A 24,874-nucleotide genomic window follows, 5' to 3' on the forward strand; every position below is an offset into this window, starting at 1 on the left:
GCACCATTCACCCTCCCACAACCTTTCTCCACCCCCCCCCATAGGACCTGTTCTGTTCTCCTTGAGTTGAGGGTCTTGCATATGCTAGGCAAGTGCTCTAGCACTGAATGACTTTTCTTTTTTTTCCTAACTTTGTGGTTATGCTTCTTAATTAAAAAAAATTTTTCTTTGCTTCCAAGAAAGAGAAACTAACTGAGGCTAAGTTAAATAAATAAATTTAAAAATAAGTGGAATTTATTATAGCAATATGAGTCAAGTCCAAGATTCAGAAGTAAAGCTGAAAGACACGTAGGAAATCCTCAGGAGGAAGAAGAAATAGACTGTGAGGACAGAATGAGAAGAATATTATCAAGGTGACTTTTATTCTTTGTCACATTATACTGTTACTAGTCATGTTCGTGCCCCTTTGCCAGGACAGGTCCTGAAAGAAACCTGATTGAGATTTGAGCTATCTCTTTCAATCTATATTCTGGTGGACATCTTACCACCCAGAACACATATGTGAGGACTGCCACACCAGCAGTCATTGAGGGCTCTGAGACATCATCAGAAAATCAGAAAATGGAACAAAGACAAAACAAAACAACAGAATGAGCTGGGTCACTAGTGGACATGCAGGACCATCCAGTTCCCATGGCCTGTACATGGGAGAAAAATAAGCCTATGGATAGACAGACATAGATTTGCTTAAGGGACTGATATTTTACAATTCTTTTAATAGGCAGCCAAGCCTAATCCCTTTGAAAAGAAAGAAAGGAGACCTTGAGTCAAAGACAGGACTTAGTAAGACTGATCTTATCTTCACAAGGGCTTTGACAATAGATCCAAGTTCAAAACCAAGAAGGAAGGAAGGAAGGGGATGCGAGGGAAGGAGGGAAGATGTAATGTTGTGAAGTGATTTGGGTAGAAGGTTGGGTCTAAGCACAAAAAAAGGAAAGAAGAAAATGCTTCAGCAAAGATAAATTAGGATTCTAAGTCTAGCAGCAATTGTGAGAGAGAATTTATCAGAAATACATGCCTTCATTTTCATCTGCCATTCTTTCAGTGAGTAATTACATATTCCTCTACTTTGGAAACACCCTCTGTGTCAAGAGATTTAAATTAAAAGGACATGTGCACATTGTTGGATTGCTAGAAGTTATAGACAGTGAAATATTAATTTTCAGAAAATGGAATGCAATAAAACAGAATTTGCTGGGATGCCTGAAAACAGTGATTTCACACTTGAATTTAATGCTTTAACATGTATCACGAGTGGAAAAATCCCTTTTGAAAAAACAAGAATTAACTGTGTTGATTAGATGCTCAATCACATAGAAATCTTCCCGTTCTTAAAAGTTGACAAGTATATCATTGTAAGTCCAGATGTCAAATAATTTGAAGTCTGAGCTGTCAGTTGGTGTGGTGTGCAGGAGATAATGACAAAGCACGGTAAAGAACACTTTCTGTGGGACCCTAAAGCCACAAGGGCACTTGGTTCATTGTCTGGGCTTCCCAGCCACGTGATGACTGGAATAATGAAGGCAGGGCAATCCTGTCTTCTCCCCACTGCCCACTTACAAACCTACAGTAGCTACCTTCCCTAAATGCACTGAATCATGCCCTATCCAGTCACAGGTTCTCAAAAATGCTCCTTTGCCCTTATGGAAGCATAAAATAATGAGCCTTGTTTCTCCAACCCCCCAGAAACAAAGACCCAGAGAACTATGTTTGGCAACATAGTGAGACCCCCATCTCAAAAACAAGCAAGCAAGCAAAGAAACAATAAAATAACAGAGTGAAGAGACAAACCAAGCATCAGAAGTGGACTCATATATGACACCTATTTTAGAATTATCTAATACAAAGTTTAAGATAAGTATAATTAGTGTGTTAAAGTACGTAGTTAAAAAAGCAGACAACATGTAAGGACAGATGAGAAATGTAAGGAGAAAGGAAAACTCTAAAAAATACAAAAATAAAATGTTAGAATCAAAATATATTTTTAGAAGCAAAGAAGCTATTTGAGTCATGATCAGGGGAAGAACAACTATGCTTGAAGATATGTCAGTAGACACTTCCCAAACTGAAAGGGAAAATAGGAAGAAAAAATAGGTGGGGAGAGAAGAGGAGGAGGACAGAGGAGGAGGAGGACAGGGAAGGAGGAAGAGGACAGGAGAGGAGGAGGAAGAGAACAGGGGAGGAAGAAGAGGACAGAAGAGGAGCAGGAAGACAGGAGAGGAGAGGAGGAGGATGGGGGAGGAGGAAGAGGAGGACAGGAGAGGATCAGGAAGATGCAGAAAAAGGAGGAGGAGGACAGGAGAGGAAGAGGAAGGGGAGGAGGGGGAGGAAAGGGAGGACAAAGGAAGGAAAGAGTAGACGGGAAAGAGGTAAAAATGGAGGGAGGAGTAGAGTGGAAAAAGGGAGGGAGAATATTTGAAGTGCTAATGACTGAGAATTTTCTAAAATTAGTGATGGACCACAAAACATATGGAGGAAGTGCACAGAACCACAAGCAGGACAGATACCAAGGTATCCACACAAAGGCAAACTGGGAAACCAGAGACCAAGAGAAGATCTAGGAAGAAGCAGAGGCTAAAAGTCACCTTAGCTACCAAGGAACAAAGATTAGAATTATGTCAGACTTCTTGTCCCAGAAACAAGGAAAAAGTGATGGGAAATATTTAGTGTTGTCAGTAAAAACAACTCATCCACAATTGTGTATCTAGAAAAATTGCGTCTCTAACAAAATTGTTTTTTAAAAGTGAAAAAGAGATACATTCTCAAACAATAATGACAAATATTACCTTAAATAAAGGCAAAATCTCAGAGAAAGACTAATGAGGGTAAAATAAATATTTCATTTGAATAATTTAAATTGATTTAATACATAACTACTTGTCCAATGTAGCAACACTACTGATTATAGGATGCAATTATATGGAGGTGATGACAGCAGTGGTGTAAGAGACTGGAAGGAGGGACTAGACATGCTGGGTTAGCAACTATCTGCTTTTCCCATGAAGCCGAATATTGTCATTTGGAATTAATTATAAAAATAAACTCATAAATGCTACTCTTAGTGCTTGGTAGATTCACCAGGAAGAAAAATCAGGATATAACTAAACTAAAGAGTACCATGGATCAACTTGAGTTAATTCATATTTATTGAAAATTTAATTGTACTTCACTTTCTTAAGCCTTTGTGGAACATTCACCAAAAAAGAGCAAATTCTGGGCCATGAAAGTTACACTCAGTTAAAAAACTAAAAGGAATAAAAATCATATTCGTATGTTTTTGTATTGTAAGAAATAAAATTAGAAGCCAGTCACAGAAAGATGTCTGGAAAACCTCCAAGTATCTGTAAACAACATACTGCTAAACATCACAGGGGTCAAAAAAGAAGACTCAAATAAGTTTTTTTTTAAATTGAACTAAATGAAAAGTATGAGTATACAAGTCCAAAGGCAAAGCAGGTACATGTATATACTGGGCTCTAGTTCATAAAGTTTTTTTTTTTGGTCACACAGATGTGGATTGAAAATTCTAACACTGAACCATTAAATGGTGGATGACTCCTGGTGGGACCCAAATTTCTCACTGTTGGAGTGGAATCTACATGTCAGAAAGAGAGGAGGCTAGAAAACCCACTTGTTAATGGATTGGAGTAGAGAGCATTATTAAGACTTAGTGTTTGACTCATTATGAATACACATGGTTACGTATAGAAATAGGGATTTATATGTATCGATACATATATGAATTAATACATATATATGTATTAGGTCTCATATCTTGTTTTCTAAAGGAACCATAGATCCTTGGAAAACTGAATTATTTAAAGGACTAGGGTAGGAAATATTCAGGATGATCCAGGAGCACTGTGTAAAGGCATAAAATTATTAAGTGCTTATAAATAAAGACACACGTAGACACACATCCATGCATATACGCATGTTGATAGGATATTCCTAAATATGGGGTGATGAAACATCATCTCACCTCTGCGATCTGAGTCCTCCAAGCCCCAAATCTCATTCTAACCCCAAGAAAGCATGAGATAATTTCCATCAGAAGGCCAGCCTGCAACACAATTGACCAATATTTCTCAAAACTGTCATGACCGTCAAAACGAGGAAAATATAGAAAGCTGTTAGACTCAAAAGCCTAAGGAGATCAGATAATTAAGTTTACTATGGTATCCTGGATAGGACACTGGAATAAAAAGTAGGAAAAACTGAAGAAATCTGGGGCTGGGTGCTGTGGTTATGCCTGTAATCCAATCTACCTGGGAGTTAGCCATTGGGAGGTTTGAAGCTTGAGGTCAGCTCTGGCAAAAAGTTAGCACTACCCATCTCGACCAATGGCTGGACGTGGTGGTACATACCCATCATCCCAGCAATGGCAGGAAGCATAAACAGGATGACCATGATCCAGGCTGGCCTGGGCAAAAAGTGAGACCCTATCTCTAAAATAACCAGAGCAGAAAGGGCTGGCAGAGTGGCTCGAGTGGCAGAGAACCTGTCCAGCAAGCATGAAGCCCTGAGTTCAAGCCCCAGTACTACCAGAAAAGAAAAGAAAAAAAAAAAACCTAAAGAAATCTGAATCAACTAGGGACTTCTGTGAAGAACATGTCAATATTAATTCATTAAAGATGTTAATTATTTGGGGACTTTGGGGTGACTACAGGGGAACTTTGTACCATTAGGTCATGTTTTTGTAAATGCAAAACTTCTTTTCTATTTATTTTGTACTATCATATTATTGTTGTCCTAGGGGTACACTGTGACATTTACAAAAGTTCTTACAATACATCATACTTGAATTCACCCCCTCCATCATTCTCCTTTATCCCCCTACCCCCATTCCTGGAATAGTTTCAACAGGTCTCATTTTTCCATTTTCACACATGAATATATAATATTTCCACTACATTCACCCTAAAAAAATCATGAAAACAAGCAAATGAAGAATAACTCCATGTATTCAGCCATGTAAGGGGCAAATACTTTTCCTGCCACTTAAACAACAATAGTGCATTTAATGTTACCCCTCATGTAATCACTGAAGCCTACAAATTTAACATGAAATTAAGTTTATGACATTTGACCAAATAAAGATGAACACAATGAAGGATTCTGGATACAGATGAAAAAGGGAAAATGAAATAACCAGAACAATGCATTTTCATTAAGAACATGGTTTAGTTGTATTGCATTTAAAAATTCAGTAGCTGGAAAAATGAGCAGGAACCCTCTAAAAACAATCCAGAGAAATGATGTCCTGGAATGTTAACCAGGTAATTTCAAAATTCAGTGAGAGCATCTTCTGTGGTTATGTAAACCATGTCAGCAAGCATCGTTCTCAAAATGACCTGTCATACATTAAACGAGGCATAAGAAAAAGAATCGCACACCAGCTACCTGGAGGTTGATGGCACAATGGTGAGTAAATTTAAGAATTAAAATTGAAGGAAGCTGCAGCAGGTTTCATGAAACTCAGAACTGGTTTCCAAGCACTGGAAGTGCAAAAATTATTGCTGCTGGTTGAACAGGAATATAATTGTTTTAACAAATTTTTCATATTTTAAATTTAATAACTTTCATGGTCATGAGGCCTTTAAATCTCCAATAATCTTTAAGGTGAGAGGGAAATTATTTTCACAATCTATATGAGATGAAGCTTCAGAAGTGGCATTCATTTAAAGTTTGATTAAATGTGGACTGAAATCCCCAGCACCTAAGAGGAAACTTAGCTCCTCCCAGAGACAAGTATTCCAAAAAATGTACTTGAGTATGAAGCACACTGCCTGTTGTGAGGGAGTCCTGGGGACACGAAGATGAACAGAAAGTGGAATAAACTTCAGATAATGTGGATGCCCCAGGTATACTCTTTTTTTTTTTTCTTGTGGTACTGGTGTTTGAACTCAAGGCCTTGAGTTGGCTGGGTAGGAGTTCTACCACTTGAGCCATACCCCCAACGTTTTTGATATAGTTGTTTTATTACACAGGGTCTTTTATTTTTGCCTAGGGTGGCCCTGGACTGTGATCCTCCTACCTACCCCTCCCAGGTAGCTGGAATTACAGGCTGTGCCACCATGCCCAGTGTTCCTACATATAGATTGCCTGAGCCAGATATGGGTGATATGATCCATCTTGTGCTGAAGTAATTTTATGGTAGCTTTTACTGCAGAGGTATTATCATAAGTATGTAATCCAGTTTGTCAAGAGCTAGTCTTCATAATCCACAATCAAAATCAAAATATATTTGTGCATCATTATTCAATTAAAAATCTGAAGTCAACAACCAGGTGTTAGGAAACTGAACCATTCTCCTCTGCCCTTCAGATAATACTCATAACTTTTTTACTAAAAAACATTTTTTAAAAAGCTCAATTTTTGATCATTCATTTAGAATTATTAGCAAGTACGTATTTAAAAAACACATAACACATACATTTAGCTTATAGAATTTTCATGATTAAATATGATGATGTAGTAAAGACATGATTAATCTAGTCAAATTATTAATTTGGTTGAACTATTATTTTTATATCATATCATAAGTTCTCCATATAACCACACAGGTATTTCTCCTCAAAAACAACAACAACAAAAAGGAAGCAAGACCTTTAGAATATTGGTATAACTATGGATCTTTGTCAGAAGTGCATCATGATGTAGAACACTTTTTCTTATCTAGCAAACTATCCTGTATCATTGTTTTATCATTCTTTTGTAGAACTGAATTTATCTGGAGGACTTAAAGCCAATCTGGGTGAGCTTATTAAGGCCACATGTCACTGCATTGGGCAGACATTGCCTTCTCTGTGCTGTTTGCTCCCTTCTGAGGCAGAGATGGTGCACCTCCATGCACAGCTCTGTTGGCCTCAAAGCATTCCAGGACTTTCTTTTCCCTCTTGCCAAGACTGAGACCATGTTAGCAAAGCTCAGCAGATTGGGAGGCTCTTCCCATCCACATGGCTGATGTGTTCTGGGCCATAGGCCATTGTGGCTGGTCCTCTAGGCAGGTGTCTCAGTACATGCATTGGACTTCTGTACCTACATCTGCTCTCTTCCGTCTTCCCATGTGGGGCTGGCAGATGCTCCAGTCTGCCTCTCACTTCTCCATTTTCTTCCTGAAACTAGGTTGGGTCTTTTTCGCTTAGCTGCACCTGTTTGTTGGAGGCATTCTTGAATGTGGTAGATGTGCAAATATAGTCATCTTAAACTGGCCAAGGCCACTATGGGAAGGGGACCTGGAAGTAGTGAAGAGGTTGGGCAGAGATGAACCAATGTGGGTTGTAATACACAAGTGCATGGAAGCAATACTAGGAATCTCTCTGTAAAGCTATCTTTATCTCAAACTAGCAAAATGTTATGTCTTTCTTATTATCTCTTAAGTTTTCTCTTCAACAAAATCAGAGAATAAGAGGGCAGAACAGGTTCTGCCTGGAGGTGGGGAGGTGGCCCAAATAACGTATACACATGTGAGTAAATGTAAAAACAATAAAACAAAACAAAACATAACAAAGAGAGCCATTGCCTCACTGGTAATCCAGATAGCCTCCCAAACGACTTTACCCTTAATTAGTTAAATTGACTTTCCTGTCTTACAAGCCAGACAATTGTTGGTTTTGTTTTCAATGTGCCACATTTGATAAACTTTACTTTTACATAATACATTCCAAATCTTCAACCAGAAAAATTTACAGTGTTTTCACTTCTGCTAATATCAGGTGCAAATGAAGTACAGAAAGAGCAAAAGGGGTGAATTTGACTGAAGTATGCTGGAATGCAAATATCACCATGAAAGCCCTTTGTACAATTAATTCACTCTAAGTAAAAATAATTTTAAACTATTTATGTGCGGTGTAACATATACATGCTTCCTAATTAGTAATTTTAATTAATTATAGCTAAGTTTAATTGTTTTTAATGAATGGATATTTTTCAATTTCATGGTGACTACTTAGGTTGTTTTCAGGTTATTCTTAGACATCTGGTATATATATGTGTGTGTACAACAGCCCATAAATATTCTTAGACATATCTTCTGACTAAAGTCACATGTGGAGTGTGCAAATCCTCAGGGTTTCTTTAATCTTCTAAATTGATCTAGAAATGTAAATTTCTGTTTCTATGCTTGGTAACTCCCATTCTTTCCTACCTCAATTTTTTCTTCTTTTAAATTTGTGCCAATATTTTAGATTCAAGCTGTACATAATTGTTATTTAATATACACTTTTTGGATGACTACTGGAGTCAACTATTTTCATTTATATTCAGACTACCATTTAAACATTGTATGTGTAATGCATTCTGTTGACATTTTGAATCAGTTTTCTCATTGTATCTTATCACATAGCTTTTTTTTTTTTTTTTTCATTTTTCTTTTATTATTCATATGTGCATACAAGGCTTGGTTCATTTCTCCCCCCTGCCCCCACCCCCTCCCTTACCACCCACTCCACCCCCTCCCGCTCCCCCCCTCAATACCCAGCAGAAACTATTTTGCCCTTATCTCTAATTTTGTTGTAGAGAGAGTATAAGCAATAATAGGAAGGAACAAGGGGTTTTGCTGGTTGAGATAAGGATAGCTATACAGGGCATTGACTCACATTGATTTCCTGTGTGTGGGTGTTACCTTCTAGGTTAATTCTTTTTGATCTAACCTTTTCTCTAGTTCCTGGTCCCCTTTTCCTATTGGCCTCAGTTGCTTTAAGGTATCTGCTTTAGTTTCTCTGCGTTAAGGGCAACAAATGCTAGCTAGTTTTTTAGGTGTCTTACCTATCCTCACCCCTCCCTTGTGTGCTCTCGCTTTTATCATGTGCTCATAGTCCAATCCCCTTGTTGTGTTTGCCCTTGATCTAATGTCCACATATGAGGGAGAACATACGATTTTTGGTCTTTTGAGCCAGGCTAACCTCACTCAGAATGATGTTCTCCAATTCCATCCATTTACCAGTGAATGATAACATTTCGTTCTTCTTCATGGCTGCATAAAATTCCATTGTGTATAGATACCACATTTTCTTAATCCATTCGTCAGTGCTGGGACATCTTGGCTGTTTCCATAACTTGGCTATTGTGAATAGTGCCGCAATAAACATGGATGTGCAGGTGCCTCTGGAGTAACAGTCTTTTGGGTATATCCCCAAGAGTGGTATTGCTGGATCAAATGGTAGATCGATGTCCATCTTTTTAAGTAGCCTCCAAATTTTTTTCCAGAGTGGTTGTACTAGTCTACATTCCCACCAACAGTGTAAAAGGGTTCCTTTTTCCCCACATCCTCGCCAACACCTGTTGTTGGTGGTGTTGCTGATGATGGCTATTCTAACAGGGGTGAGGTGGAATCTTAGTGTGGTTTTAATTTGCATTTCCTTTATTGCTAGAGATGGTGAGCATTTTTTCATGTGTTTTCTGGCCATTTGAATTTCTTCTTTTGAGAAAGTTCTGTTTAGTTCACATGCCCATTTCTTTATTGGTTCATTAGTTTTGGGAGAATTTAGTTTTTTAAGTTCCCTGTATATTCTGGTTATCAGTCCTTTGTCTGATGTATAATTGGCAAATATTTTCTCCCACTCTGTGGGTGTTCTCTTCAGTTTAGAGACCATTTCTTTTGATGAACAGAAGCTTTTTAGTTTTATGAGGTCCCATTTATCTATGCTATCTCTTAGTTGCTGTGCTGCTGGGGTTTCATTGAGAAAGTTCTTACCTATACCTACTAACTCCAGAGTATTTCCTACTCTTTCTTGTATCAACTTAAGAGTTTGGGGTCTGATATTAAGATCCTTGATCCACTTTGAGTTAATCTTGGTATAGGGTGATATACATGGATCTAGTTTCAGTTTTTTGCAGACTGCTAACCAGTTTTCCCAGCAGTTTTTGTTGAAGAGGCTGCTATTTCTCCATCGTATATTTTTAGCTCCTTTGTCAAAGATAAGTTGCTCATAGTTGTGTGGCTTCATATCTGGATCCTCTATTCTGTTCCACTGGTCTTCATGTCTGTTTTTGTGCCAGTACCATGCTGTTTTTATTGTTATTGCTTTGTAATATAGTTTGAAGTCAGGTATTGTGATACCTCCTGCATTGTTCTTTTGACTGAGTATTGCCTTGGCTATTCGTGGCCTCTTGTGTTTCCATATAAATTTCACAGTAGATTTTTCAATCTCTTTAATGAATGTCATTGGAATTTTGATGGGAATTGCATTAAACATGTAGATTACTTTGGGGAGTATCGACATTTTTACTATGTTGATTCTACCAATCCATGAGCATGGGAGATCTCTCCACTTTCTATAGTCTTCCTCAATCTCTTTCTTCAGAAGTGTATAGTTTTCCTTGTAGAGGTCTTTCACATCTTTTGTTAGGTTTACACCTAGGTATTTGATTTTTTTTGAGGCTATTGTAAATGGAATTGTTTTCATACATTCTTTTTCCGTTTGCTCATTGTTAGTGTATAGAAATGCTAATGATTTTTCTATGTTGATTTTATATCCTGCTACTTTGCTATAGCTATTGATGATGTCTAGAAGCTTCTGAGTAGAGTTTTTTGGGTCTTTAAGGTATAGGATCATGTCGTCTGCAAATAGGGATATTTTGACAGTTTCTTTACCTATTTGTATTCGTTTTATTCCTTCTTCTTGCCTAATTGCTCTGGCTAGGAATTCCAGTACTATGTTGAATAGGAGTGGAGATAGTGGGCATCCTTGTCTGGTTCCTGATTTTAGAGGGAACGGTTTTAATTTTTCTCCGTTAAGTATAATGCTGGCTGTAGGTTTGTCATATATAGCTTTTATAATGTTGAGGAACTTTCCTTCTATTCCTAGTTTTCTTAGAGCTTTTATCATGAAATGATGTTGGATCTTATCAAAGGCTTTTTCTGCGTCTATTGAGATGATCAAGTGGTTTTTGTCTTTGCTTCTGTTAATGTGGTTTATTACGTTTATTGATTTTCGTATGTTGAACCACCCCTGCATCCCTGGGATGAAGCCTACCTGGTCGTGGTGGATAATCTTTTTGATGTGTTGCTGAATTCGGTTTGCCATTATTTTGTTGAGGATTTTTGCATCAATGTTCATTAAGGAGATTGGCCTATAGTTCTCCTTTTTGGAGGTGTCTTTGCCTGGTTTTGGGATAAGTGTAATAGTGGCTTCATAAAATGTGTTTGGCAGTTTTCCTTCCCTTTCTATTTCATGGAACAGTTTAAGGAGGGTTGGTATCAGTTCTTCTTTAAAGGTCTGATAGAATTCAGCAGAGAATCCATCAGGTCCTGGACTTTTCTTTTTGGGGAGACTCTTGATTGCTGCTTCAATTTCATTTTGTGTTATAGGTCTATTCAGGTGATTAATTTCCTCTTGGTTCAGTTTTGGATGATCATATGTATCTAGAAATCTGTCCATTTCTTTTAGATTTTCAAATTTATTTGAATATAGGTTCTCAAAGTAGTCTCTGATGATTTCCTGGATTTCCATGGTGTTTGTTGTTATCTCCCCTTTTGCATTCCTGATTCTACGAATTTGGGTTTTTTCTCTCCTCATTTTAGTCAGGTTTGCCAGGGGTCTATCGATCTTGTTTATTTTTTCAAAGAACCAACTTTTTGTTTCATTAATTCTTTGTATGGTTTTTTTGGTTTCTATTTCGTTGATTTCAGCTCTTATTTTTATTATTTCTCTCCTTCTATTTGTTTTGGGATTTGCTTGTTCTTGTTTTTCTAGGAGTTTGAGATGTATCATTAGGTCATTGATTTGGGATCTTTCAATCTTTTTAATATATGCACTCATGGCTATAAACTTTCCTCTCAAGACTGCTTTAGCTGTGTCCCATAGGTTCCGGTAGGTTGTGTTTTCATTTTCATTGACTTCTAGGAACTTTTTAATTTCCTCTTTTATTGCATCGATGATCCATTCTTCATTAAGTAATGAGTTATTTAGTTTCCAGCTGTTTGCATGTTTTTTGTCTTTACTTTTGTTGTTGAGTTCTACTTTTACTGCATTGTGGTCAGATAGTATGCACGGTATTATTTCTATTTTCTTATATTTGCTGAGGCTTGCTTTGTGCCCTAGGATATGATCTATTTTGGAGAAGGTTCCATGGGCTGCTGAGAAGAATGTATATTGTGTAGAGGTTGGATGAAATGTTCTATAGACATCTACTAGGTCCACTTGATCTATTGCATATTTTAGATCTTGGATTTCTTTATTGAGTTTTTGTTTGGATGACCTATCTATTGATGATAATGGAGTGTTAAAGTCTCCCACAACCACTGTGTTGGCGTTTATATATGCTTTTAGGTCTTTCAGGGTATGTTTGATGAAATTGGGTGCGTTGACATTGGGTGCGTACAGATTGATGATTATTATTTCCTTTTGGTCTATTTCCCCTTTTATTAGTATGGAATGTCCTTCTTTATCTCGTTTGATCAATGTAGGTTTGAAGTCTACTTTGTCAGAGATAAGTATTGCTACTCCTGCTTGTTTTCGGGGGCCATTGGCTTGGTAAATCTTCTTCCAGCCTTTCATCCTAAGCATATGCTTATTTCTGTCGGTGAGATGAGTCTCCTGTAAGCAACAAATTGTTGGATCTTCTTTTTTAATCCATTTTGTCAAACGGTGTCTTTTGATGGGTGAATTAAGTCCATTAACATTAAGTGTTAGTACTGATAGGTATGTGGTGATTCCTGCCATTTAGTTATCTTAGTTGTTTGGAGGTTTGATTGTGTGTACCTAACTTGATGTTACTCTCTACTGTCTTGCTTTTTCTTATCCTGTGGTTTGGTGCTGCCTGCCTTTTCATGGTTAAGTTGGGTGTCACTTTCTGTGTGCAGGATCCCTTGCAGAATCTTTTGTAATGGTGGCTTTGTGGTCACATATTGTTTTAGTTTCTGCTTATCATGGAAGACTTTTATTGCTCCATCTATTTTGAATGATAGCTTTGCTGGGTAGAGTATCCTGGGGTTGAAGTTATTTTCATTCAGTGCCCGGAAGATCTCACCCCACGCTCTTCTTGCTTTTAATGTTTCTGTTGAGAAGTCTGCTGTGATTTTGATGGGTTTACCTTTGTATGTTACTTGTTTTTTCTCTCTTGCAGCCTTCAATATTCTTTCCTTAGTTTCTGAACTTGTTTTAATGATGATATGTCGTGGAGTAGTTCTATTTTGATCTGGTCTGTTTGGTGTCCTGGAGGCCTCTTGCATTTGTATGGGAATATCTTTCTCTAGATTTGGGAAATTTTCCATTATTATTTTGTTGAATATATTACGCATTCCCTTCGCTTGCACCTCTTCTCCTTCTTCGATGCCCATGATTCTCAAGTTTGGTCTTTTGATGGAGTCGGTGAGTTCTTGCATTTTCTTTTCACAGGTCTTGAATTGTTTAATTAATAGTTCTTCGGTTTTTCCTTTAATTACCATTTCATCTTCAAGTTCTGAGATTCTGTCTTCTGTTTGTTCTATTCTGCTGGATTGGCTTTCCATTTTGTTTTGCAGTTCTGTTTCGTTCTTTTTTCTGAGGTTTTCCATATCCTGGCTGTTTTCTTCTTTATTGTTGTCTATTTTTGTCCTGAGTTCATTTATCCATTTATTCATTGTGTTCTCTCTTTCACTTTGGTGTTTATACAGTGCTTCTATGGTTTCCTTTATTTCTTCTTTTGCTTTTTCAAATTCTCTATTTTTATTGTCTTGGAATTTCTTGAGTGTCTCCTGTACATTTTGGTTGACCCTATCCAGTATCATCTCTATAAAATTCTCATTGAGTACTTGTAGTATGTCTTCTTTTAAATTATTCTTGTAGGCTTCATTGGGTCCTTTGGCATAGTTTATCTTCATTTTGTTGGAGTCTGGCTCTGAGTTTCTGTTCTCTTCATTCCCCTCTGGTTCCTGTATTAATTTTTTGCTGTGGGGAAACTGGTTTCCTTGTTTTTTCTGTCTTCCTGTCATTGTCCTTGGTGTTGTTACTGTCCCTGTACTGTGTGTAATTAAGTATTTTCTAGCTTGTAATAATAACAATGGTAATATTGAGAACGGAAGAGTGAGCTGAGATGGAAAGCAAGAAGTTAAAGAAAAGGGGAAAACAAATATACAGACAAGAGGGAGAAAGCAGAACAAGGTATCAGACAAGAGAGTTTCAAAGGTATAAACAGGGAGTGTTAGTGTACTAATCGACAGTAAGCTGAACAGACAATAGAGAGACAGAGAGAGGATTGAAAATCAAAGATAAAAAAAATAAAAAATAAGTATATGAAAGTAATATCTATTTATAAAAATGAATTAAAATAAAATGGAAAATAGGAAATTAAAAAAAAAAAAAAAAACAAAAAAACCAAAAAACTTCCAAGTTTATATGCAATGCAATTTCAGTCTTAATAATTTGGATGTCCGTCTTAATCTCCAGTCCTGGAGTTGGTGCCTCAGATGTTGTTCTGTAGTTGTCTCATCAAAGGGGATGCATAAAGTAGAACAAAACTACACTCACACACACACAGAAGAAAAAATAAAAAAAAAGCCCCACCAAGTGTCCCCAGTTCAAATGCAATAGTTTCAGTAAGTTTTTCGGCTTGCAGGTGTAATTCGGTTGTTCTCTCATCAAAGGTAGGGAGAAAAAGAAAAAAAAGCGTCTGGAGGCAGTTCTGAGAGTGGTATCTGCAACTGTGGCTTGCCTGCCTGCTGCTCTCAGCCTGTAGCTGGCGGCGTTATTTATGCAGATCTCTGGGGTGAGCTAGCGCTCACCTGGTCCCACAGGCTTTGTTTGCTCAGAGTTCTCCTGTGCGGGGGAGGGGGGCCTCTGCTACAGGCTTTTCCCTTTCCAAGCACTGGGAAAGGCGACACTGCCCCGCGTTGTCAGGCCTGCGTGTTTATTTACAGTTCACGTGGGAAGTGGGTCTTCCCTCCTCTCACAAGCATCCCCGCTCCTGGTTGCTGGCGCGCCCCGCTCCCGCCAGAGCCTCTCCGGCCCGCCCGGCTCGTTTATTTACAGTCCTGGGAAGGATTCCCTTCCCCCAATCTTCAGCGCTCAGGGCGCCCCACCCTCTTTCCAGCGTGTCTTAACTGTTCTTATTGCTTAGTACTCAGTTTCTCTTTTTTTCCCGGGTGGAGGTCAGTCTGTCCAGGGGGCTATGCTGCTCTGGCCCAGGCTTGTCTGTGGGGGAACCGCGGTACCGCGAAGCTCACCTGGTCCGCGTCTTCCCAAGCCGTATGGGCGCCGGCCACTGGCGGCCCCGGGGGCCTCCTCGGTTCTCCGTTTAACGTGAAGTGGAGATTCTCTGCGCCGGCTGGAGATGTGGAGGGGTCAAAGTTATGCCTTTTCTCGGTGATTATGCCTGTAAAGTGTGTCTCCAGCGTCTCTCCAAGATTTCACTATAGGAGGCTCGCTTTCTGCTTCCTACCTCTAGCCGCCATCTTGGAATCTCCATCACATGGCTTTTGAAGTTTACCTACAGTTTAGTTTTATTAATAACCACAGCATTTGGAGTTTTTATGTAGTCAAAACAGGACTTTGCCTTGAGGTTCATAACTTGGGTGTTATGTACATGAAGTTATACTTCACACTTACATGTTTTATTTTCTCTCTCTTCGTTATTTCATGTGTTCCTTTCCTCTGTGTTTAAAGTCAGCACTTTATCTGGAATTTACTTTAATGTGGTTAAAGCTAATATTTTTGTTTTCCTGATGACTGACCAAGTTGTTGCAGAGCAATTACAATCAGACACTGCACACGATTCACATGTCTCTCCTCTTCACAGGGCCTTTCATTGGTGAGTTTGCGCAGAAAGAGAGTAGCGAGCTGACGACATCTCTTTTTATAAGGATGTTTATTTAAGTAGTATCGCCTTTGTTATAAACTAATTTTATATTCAGGTAGAATAGTTCTAGATATTCTTCCTCACTAGTGTGCTTGTACCTTTGCTGATTATAATGACGGTGATTTAATTACTGAAGAAACCAAGCTGCATTAATCTCTTTCTAAATATTTTGAGTTGCTATTGCTAATTATTTTTATGGCTCTGTCACATTCCTGAAGAATTGTCTGATGACATTTGGTCATAATTGCAGTAATTGTATTGCTTATTTGTAGATAATTAGCATTTCCATACTCAGTTTTTCTATAAAAGATTGTAGACCACCTCACCCATTTACATAGATGGTTTTTTTGATGTGCAGTAAAATTTTCTAATTTTCCTTACTATTAACAGATAACTATTATTTATTTTGTACTTCCTTTGTTATGAAATTCTTCTTCATTGTATTTTCTACCTGGTAATTATTGATATTTAGAAAAGATGCTGATTTTGTTTAATATGTACTGGGTGACTTGATAGAGGGTTATTTTCTAATTAATTCTGATGGATTCTAATTAAAAGCTTTGATTCTCATCTGCTAATAACAGTGAATTTACCCCCTTTCAAGACTATTCACCAACAATTAAGCACTTCTCATGATTCCCAGTTTCCTTGTGACATCACTTCCATTCCCATGCTCTTGGTCTGCTAGGGTTGTCTTAACATAATGCCACTGACTAGGTGGCTTAGAAAACACATTTGTTGCTCACAGTTCTGTAGATCAAGAACCAAAGATCAAAGTCTAGTCCATTTGGGTTCTGGTGAAGGCTCTCTTCCTGGCTTGTATCTTTTGGCTTTCTCTTTGTGTCTTCCAGTCTTTTCTTGGTGAGTTTGTGCAGAAAGAGAATGTGAGCTCTCTGATATGATGTCTCATCTTACAAGGATGCTAATTTTATTGGTTCTGGGTCTCACCCTAGGACCTCATTTGACCACAATTATACATGCTCTAATTTAAATCTAAAAATTGAGTGCCACCTTTCAGATCTTTAAAGTTTCCCATGTCAATAATTTTCAACTCTTCAGAAATCCACTCCATTCTGTTCCTGAGTGCCAGACTTCTATTTCCAGCTGTCAATTACCAAATGAATTTGAATTCATTATCTCACCCATATGCCCAAACACATTAGAGATACTGTTTTATTTAATTTCCTTTTCTTCCTCATTCCCTGCTAAAGATTTGGTCAAAAGTCCTCTAGAATCTCAACTCCACCCCTCCCATGTACTTACTACCCTGACTTCATTTGGATTCATCTTATGCTTCCTTAGATAAATGAAGGTGCCTTCTTCCACTTCACCTTTATCCAATTTCCCTTCCCTTAAGGGACCACACTAGTTCTCACTGAGCTGTAAATGTCACCCTCTAAAGAATATGGCCTTTGGAATAAGTGCTATGGTATATGTCTGAGAAAGGTTAATTCTAGTACGAATACAATCCATAACTTTCAGAGCTTTTAAAAAATCTTCTTATGAAGTTTTACAATATTTTATAGTAACTCCTACTGTAAGCATCTAACTCATGTGACTCAAATTGAAACAAAAAGCTCAAAATTCTGTTGTAAGAATTTAGGTTTTGCCTACTTATCATACTTGTAACATTCCATCAGATATTCTGCTTCTTGAGAATATCTGTACTTTTCATCAACTTGGGGATAGAACCAAGCTATCTGTTTCTAGAACAATGGACATGAGTTTCTGAGACTGTATTTATTAATAATTCTCTTAAATCAAAAGTCTATGCTCTCAGATATACCTAAAAAATGTAATTTGCATGAATTAGAAAAATGGTGTCTGTCAGTAGAACAAATTCCCACATACATCAGGCTTTAGGAACTTCCTGGCTATTGCCTTGGCTTTGACTGAAGAACAAAACAATAACCAAAAACCAGTACAAAAGACAAGTGAAGAGGCAGAAAATGAAAACCATTGAATAATTTTATTTAACAATGAAATACTATCAGCTACTGTATTCTGCACACATACCAGAGCAAAAAACAATCAATTTAAAGACCTTAAGTTTATCCTTGACATGTTGTAATTTGTCATTTGGTTATCAGGAAAAGTGTTAAAATGCTATGATTTTTAGGGCTGAGGAGCGTGGCTCAAGTGGTAGAGCATTTGCCTGGCAAGCATGAGTACTGGTGTTCATTCCCCAGTACTATAAATCAATCAATCCACCATCAATATAACACCAATCCTCCTATCTCTTCTCTCTTATATCAAAATACCCAGGACACAGCACAACAAATACAGGAAATTTCTGACACGTGGAAAGAACAATGTGGGTGCTAAGGGTCCTGGGGACTTGTAGAACAACACATGGGGAGGAAGTTCTCTGGATTTCTATGTATACAAGAAAGGACAGGGAGGAAGCCTCAGAGGAGGAGTCAGCAAGAGTCAGATAATCCTCTACTTGCCTCCTCATCCCCCAAAATACCTCTAAGATCCTGTTCCTCCTTTCTGAAGGATCAGAACAGGGTGGCCTACCAAGAGAAAGTCTCTTTTCCTGCCCAACGCCAGCCCATTTCAAGAGAAAGAGCCAACCTTTCCTCTTCAGTGAAGGGTTAGGAGCAGAGGTGGTAAGCTCACCACTTTCCTCTCTGTGTGCCAGTGGAGCCCAGCAGAACCTGGACTTCCACCATCACTCAAAAGCACAGAGGTGCTGAGAATCCTGTGCCACTGTTTTCCAGAAGGCACCAGTAAGGCTCAGTGTGGAGTAAAATGTCCATCCCACTCACCTGAAATTAGGGCTGAACACACTCAAGTCCTTGTGCCACATGTCAACAGGTGGGCTTAAAAATGTTTAAGTACGATACACTGTACAATATTGAAAACACCCAGAACACAAGAGAAAATCAGTCATTACATTAACAACCAGGAACACTTCAATATGAATGAGAAAGGAAGTCACATGCCAACGAATTGTCCTTGACTGGGCAAACAGTAAAACAAACTGTAGTACAAGCACAAGGTAGAGTACTAGTCAGCAATTAAAAAAACAAAAAGGAATGAACTATGGATAACAACTTGCAAATATCCTAGAATTATTCTGACTGAAAAGGCCAGTCCAAAAAAAGGTCACACACTCTTCATAATATCCTTAAGTTTAGCAGTAGGGAACAAATCAATGGTTGCCAACAATCAGTGATGGTATGGCTTGGAGGATGAGAGGAGATGAATATGAATGTCAGTATAAACCAGAAACATAAAGGATCCTTGTGATACTGTCACGGTTCTGTGGCCTGACTCTTAGTATCAAATCCTGGTTGTGATATATGTAGGATAGTGTGGCATGAAATTATCTGTGAGGGAAACTAGGTAGAAGGTACATGGCACCTCTCTGTATTATTTCTTATAACTATATATGAAAATAATAATCAATTTAAAAATAGAAATAAGCAAATTATCAAAATTTAACCATATTCTAAGAGAAGAACTTTTGCAGGGCCCACTGTAAAAAGAAAATTTTGGATTCATAACTCAAAAATTGATTAATTTCACAATAGTGGCAATATAACCTTAAACCAGTTAAGTTCCTATTCATACTATACTAACTAAGTACTTCTGGGAGGAGTGAAATTATTGGTTGTTATTTTCAGCATTATAAGCAATATATTATTGGTGTGAATTTAAGCAACAATAATTTTCTAACTAAAACGAGGTGATCTTATATATATACATATATGTATACACACACATGTATCACATCACAGTGGTTAAGATTATATGGTTTAGAAGCCAATGGATCAGAGTTATAATTTTGGCTCTTTAACTAAATTACACTGTTCAATCTTGGACAATTTATTTAAACTGTCTCAGCTTAGTCTCTTCCTTTACACAATGGTGATTAAAGTACTTGAACAGTGTAGGGCATGGCTTAAGCAAGGTAGCAGGTATGATGCATTTCCTGCAGTGTGTGTTGAGAAAATGTCAGCTGTTGTTGTTGTAATTATTATTATTATCATAAAAGACCCCCCACTGGAGTTTCCTATGTTAAATGTAAGTTTGAGTTGTATTCCTTGACTTGGGTCAAATTTCCCAAAGCTGACAATGATATGAAAATTCCTGTGTAAGTGATTTATTAAAAGAAAGCTCTTTTAATAATTTGTAGGATATTAATAAAATATGGACAGAAAAGGGAGGAAGAGAGCCAAGGGGTAAACTTAGGGAAAGTCTAAGTTTGATTGAGGGAGGCTCAATCAAATCACAGCTCAAAAGTATCCAGACACTAAGAAAGCTGAACTTTCTTGCCTCAACATCTACTGGTCTCTGGTCAGTCTTTGCTTAGGTGCTCCTTGTTCCCATAAAAAAGGACAGATGATTCTTACTATTCATGTGCACCTGTTCTACAAAGTCATCGTGAATATTAAACTAGGAATATTCATCATAATTCCTAAAGCAAATACAAGGTTAGGCTCCCATGAGCCTCTTGTTACAACATTTTTGTCAACCAATTAATGTATAATTTTGCTTTTATGTGTGTTTCTGTTTAAAGACACCTTATTTAACATACATTACTGACTCATTACCATTGCACTCATGGTTAACAATACTATAACTTACAAAGCTTATCTAACATTTTCAAATCTCCATAAGGCATATCATTGACTTGGGGGTTCCAGATAAGTTTTAGTGAGTAGGTGAGTTCACAAATACAAAATCAGTGGGTGATGAGGATTAACTATAATTTCTCAAGATCCCTTCTCTTTTTTGGAAGTAGGCAATGTGGCATCTGTAGCTCATGGCAAGGCAGAGATAAAGTAAGACAGGTGGTGTTAGAGGTAAAGGCAGAACACTGATGTCTGTTATGATCACCAACATACTTCAAGGATGAAGATAGCTAAATTCTTCCTATGTACCATGACTATGTGGACATACTCATGCACCCCAGCCATGGTCTCCCACATATTAAAAGTACTGTTCAATGAGAAAAACATAAAATTATATTCAGAGACAATATTTATAAACAGTAGGTCTGAATTCACCATGTTTGTAACGTAATTTCAGAAGTGATTCTGAAGGATTACTACTTCCTTCAAAGCTTTTTACCCCATACCTCATACTCAAAAATCTTTCAGCTTTTATCATATCTGCTGTTCACTTTAGGTACCTTTGTATATTGGTTATACTATTGTTGCAATATTCTGGGGTATTATATTTCCTGTTTATTCAAACTTCCATATCTTGCTACCAAAAACAATAAAAATTAACTTATCTTTTCCTGTTTCTGCTATTCTTATGTTTTTGGGAGGTTTGGAAAATGAAATTTATGTTTCTAACTCCACTGAATAATTCTCTAGAACTCTTAGAGGTAACTTAAGTCTTCATTGTAAACTGAGAAAGTTTTGTTTGCTTTTTTGAAACAGTTGCCATGGACACACTTTACAGAAAAACTCTGAACAAATAAAAACCCTTTAATACAGCCTGAGAGCAGTCACGGAGAATTCAGCAAGTTTGCTGTGTCAGCATGAAGCAAACTAGCTTTTAATTTTATCAACTGAGAGGACAACAATCAACATTACAACAAACAACAAAAGCTTGGATTTTTTCCCGCCACTTAACGTTTTGTTTACTTATGATGGAATAAGGAGAGTAGAATTGCTAAACTTCTCCTTAGTTTTATAGGCCTGTTTCTTTCTAAAATTTCCTCTCCTTTCTTACTGTACCATGACATTTTAGGAGAGTAGTTTCCAGTGCTCAGTGTAGCGACTCTACAATGTCCAGACCACTCTTCTCTCCAGTATGTAGCAGTGACATGGTTTCAAGATTGAGCCTCCTTCCAAGAGTGGGCTCTGGATAATCTAAGCCAGTTGACTGTTCAGTGAGCTCACCTGTGGAGCTTTACATGCGATACCTAGATTCCTATCCCGGCACTCTGATTTCATTTGTCAGATGTAGAGCCCAAGAGGAGGTAGGGTGGTTGATCACTGACAGACACCACTTCCCTGTGTCTCTGCAAATCTGAAATAGAACCTCAGGTACATGGCTACAAGGAGAGGTAGACAAATTAGTATGCTACAGAAAAGAGGGTGCCAGTATAAGACATAGAGTAGCTAGATATATCAAACTCTAACTATACCTCTAAAGTGCAAATCTGCTGTGGGTATGAGGGTATGAACCTGGACCTGCCCTATACGAGCCCCTTCCAGCCAGAGATTTTTGAGTTTTTTTCTGCTCTGTTTAGACCTGAATTGCTTTCCAAGAGCCACTCACGAGGGCCACCCCATGAACAAAACAACTGCATGGAGGGCAAGCCTCACCTAGTCATGGGACAGAAGCCAAATGACATCTGTGCACCACACCAGGAGCAGAAAGACCTGCACGAAAGCCAACCAGGTGGGAAAACTGGTTTCAGTCCTGAAGGCCACTGCACAGGGCAACCAAGTATACAGGAGCAAATGCACCTGACCTTTGAGAAAACTTTTAGCTAAGAAGTTTGATTAAAGGTGTCCAGACTTAATCTACACGGGGTTTAGTGTGACAGAGACCAACTGAGACTCAGTGTGGACACAGCAAGCTGGTGGGGATTTATATTCTTCACAGACACTGATTTACGTGAGTACAGGGTAAGAGTGGTGCACTCCATTCACATTAAACTTGGGAGCCGAGGGTAGCAGGTAGAGGGAGTCTCTCATGTGTTTTTTTTTCTTCTTTTATTATTCATATGTGCATACAAGGCTTGGGTCATTTCTCCCCCCTGCCCCCACCCCCTCCCTCTCCCCCCCCACCTCCTCAATACCCAGCAGAAACTATTTTGCCCTTATCTCTAATTTTGTTGAAGAGAGAGTATAAGCAATAATAGGAAGGAACAAGGGTTTTTGCTGGTTGAGATAAGAGCTGCCACGGACTGGATGTGGCTGCAGCCCCCCTCTCAGAATGAGTGGTCCTGCTCACTTGGCTCTCTCTGCATTTCAACAGGAAGTCTTACCTGTACAGCCCCCAAACAACTCCACCAGCAAAGTGCTCTGCTAAGAGGATTGCTCTGGAGTGTCACTACATGGTCCAAGGCTGCTGCCAGCACCCTGACCTGGGAATTTTTGCTCCGTCCTGCACAACCCGCCTTGAAGCCAGAAGCCTCCCACAGTGCAACCCTGCAGTCCTTTTTTTTTTTATTGTTTTATTATTCATATGTGCATACCATACAATGCTTGGGTCATTTCTCCCCCCTTCCCCCACCCCCTCCCTTACCACCCACTCCACCCCCTTCCTCTGCCCCCCACCCCCTCAATACCCAGCAGAAACTATTTTGCCCTTATTTCTAATTTTGTTGAAGAGAGAGCATAAGCAATAATAGGAAGGAACAAGGGTTTTTGCTGGTTGAGATAAGGATAGCTATACAGGGAGTTGACTCACGTTAATTTCCTGTACATGCGTGTTACCTTCTAAATTAATTCTTCTCAAACTAACTTTTTCTCTAGTTTATGGTCCCCTTCTCTTATTGGCCTCAGTTGCTTTAAAGTATCTGCTTTAGTTTCTCTGCGTTAAGGGCAACAAATGCTATCTAGTTTTTTGGGTGTCTTATTTATCCTCACACTTCCCTTGTGTGCTCTTGCTTCAGCCCTGCACTCCTGAAGCTGTTCATATAACCATGTCAGCAAGAGGGTCTAACTTGAGAAAAAGGCAGTGAACACAACACTTCCTGTCAGCAAGAAATATAAACTCGCCCCCCCCATTTAATTTGTTTTCATTTGGTTGTTTTTCTAAAATTTGGTTTCTTTTTTCTGGAATCTTTAATTTTTAGTTTATTTCCCACACCATTCTCCATCTCTCTGCTATAGCTACATAGCATTCTTTCACACTATTATCTCCTTTATCTACCTTCCCTTTACTCTATTTCCTACTCCCTTTTTCCCCCACACCATCACTATTATTACTCAGTTTCTGATCTTTTTTCTACTCAACCTGTATTAAGCTCTAGGAACCAGAGTTTTGTTCCAACGTGACCTTATTGGGAAGACTGAGAAAGGTTTCAATTGTTTCTTACTCATCAGATATTTAGGAGATAGCAACTTAAACAGATCTATTATGTGAAATGAGATTGAGACATTCTTAAAGACCCTCACAACAAAGAAAAGCCTAGGCTAGATGGATTCACTGCTAAATTCTATCAGACCTTTAAAGAAGATCTAACACCAATTCTCCTCAAATTATTCCAAAAATACTAACAGAAGGAATGCTACCAAAGTCATTCTACAAAGCCAGTATTACCCAAATATCAAAACCAGGTAATGACACATCAAAAACAAAGTGTTAGGCTAATATTCCAGATCAACATAAACACAAAAATCCTCATAAAATACTTGCAAACTGAATCTAACAACACATCAAAAAAACCATACAATCTGATCAAGTAGGTTTTATTTTAGGTATTCAAGAATGGTACAACATATGTAAATCAACAAATGTAATATATCACATAAACAGAAATAAGGATAAAAACCACACCATCATATCCATAAATGTAGAAAAAAATCTTTGACAAAACTCAAGATCCTTTCATGATAAAGTTTCTGAAGAAACTGAGAATAGAAGGAACATATCTCAACATTTCAAAGGCTACATATAACAAACCTATAGCCAACATCATACTAAATGGGAAAAAACTGAAACCATTTCCTCTAAAATCAAGAATGAGCAAGGGTGTCTATGCTTATAGTAGTAGAATTTCTAGTCAGAGGAATAAGACAGGGGAACAACAAAAAGGGGATTTAAATAGGTAAGGAAAAAGTCATGAACTATTCATATTTGTAGATGATATGATCTTAATACTTAAAATATCCTAGAAAGTCCACCAAAAATATTTTACATCCCATAAACACATTCAATAAAGTAGCAGGATACAAAATCAATGTACAAAAATCATTAGCATTTCTATACATCAACAATGAGTAGCCTGAGAAAGAAATCAGGAAAACATATACCATTCACAAAAGCATCAAAAAAATTAAAATACCTAAGAATAAGTTTAATGAAGGAAGTGGAAGATCTATACAATGAAAACTGTAAATCACTGAAGAAAGAAAGCATCAGAAGTGGAAGGACATCCCTTGTTCAAGGATTG

General features: G+C 38.0%; 1 long non-coding RNA gene across 3 annotated transcripts in view; it reads left to right on the forward strand.

Annotated features, from left to right (window-relative positions):
- LOC141418101 (uncharacterized) overlaps positions 1 to 22,984 on the forward strand; it is a 56,784-nt gene extending 33,800 nt beyond the window's left edge. For 2 of the 3 annotated variants that reach the window (XR_012442744.1, XR_012442745.1), the window contains exons 3-4: positions 21,998 to 22,149; positions 22,732 to 22,984. This is a non-coding gene — a long non-coding RNA (uncharacterized lncRNA). Of the gene's footprint in view, positions 1 to 21,179; positions 22,150 to 22,731 lie in introns of all 3 variants that reach the window. The other variant, XR_012442746.1, reaches the window with a different exon arrangement.
- Positions 22,985 to 24,874: the final 1,890 nt, after the last annotated feature.

Source organism: Castor canadensis, chromosome 16, assembly GCF_047511655.1.
Source record: "Castor canadensis chromosome 16, mCasCan1.hap1v2, whole genome shotgun sequence".
Taxonomy (NCBI): Eukaryota; Metazoa; Chordata; class Mammalia; order Rodentia; family Castoridae; genus Castor; species Castor canadensis.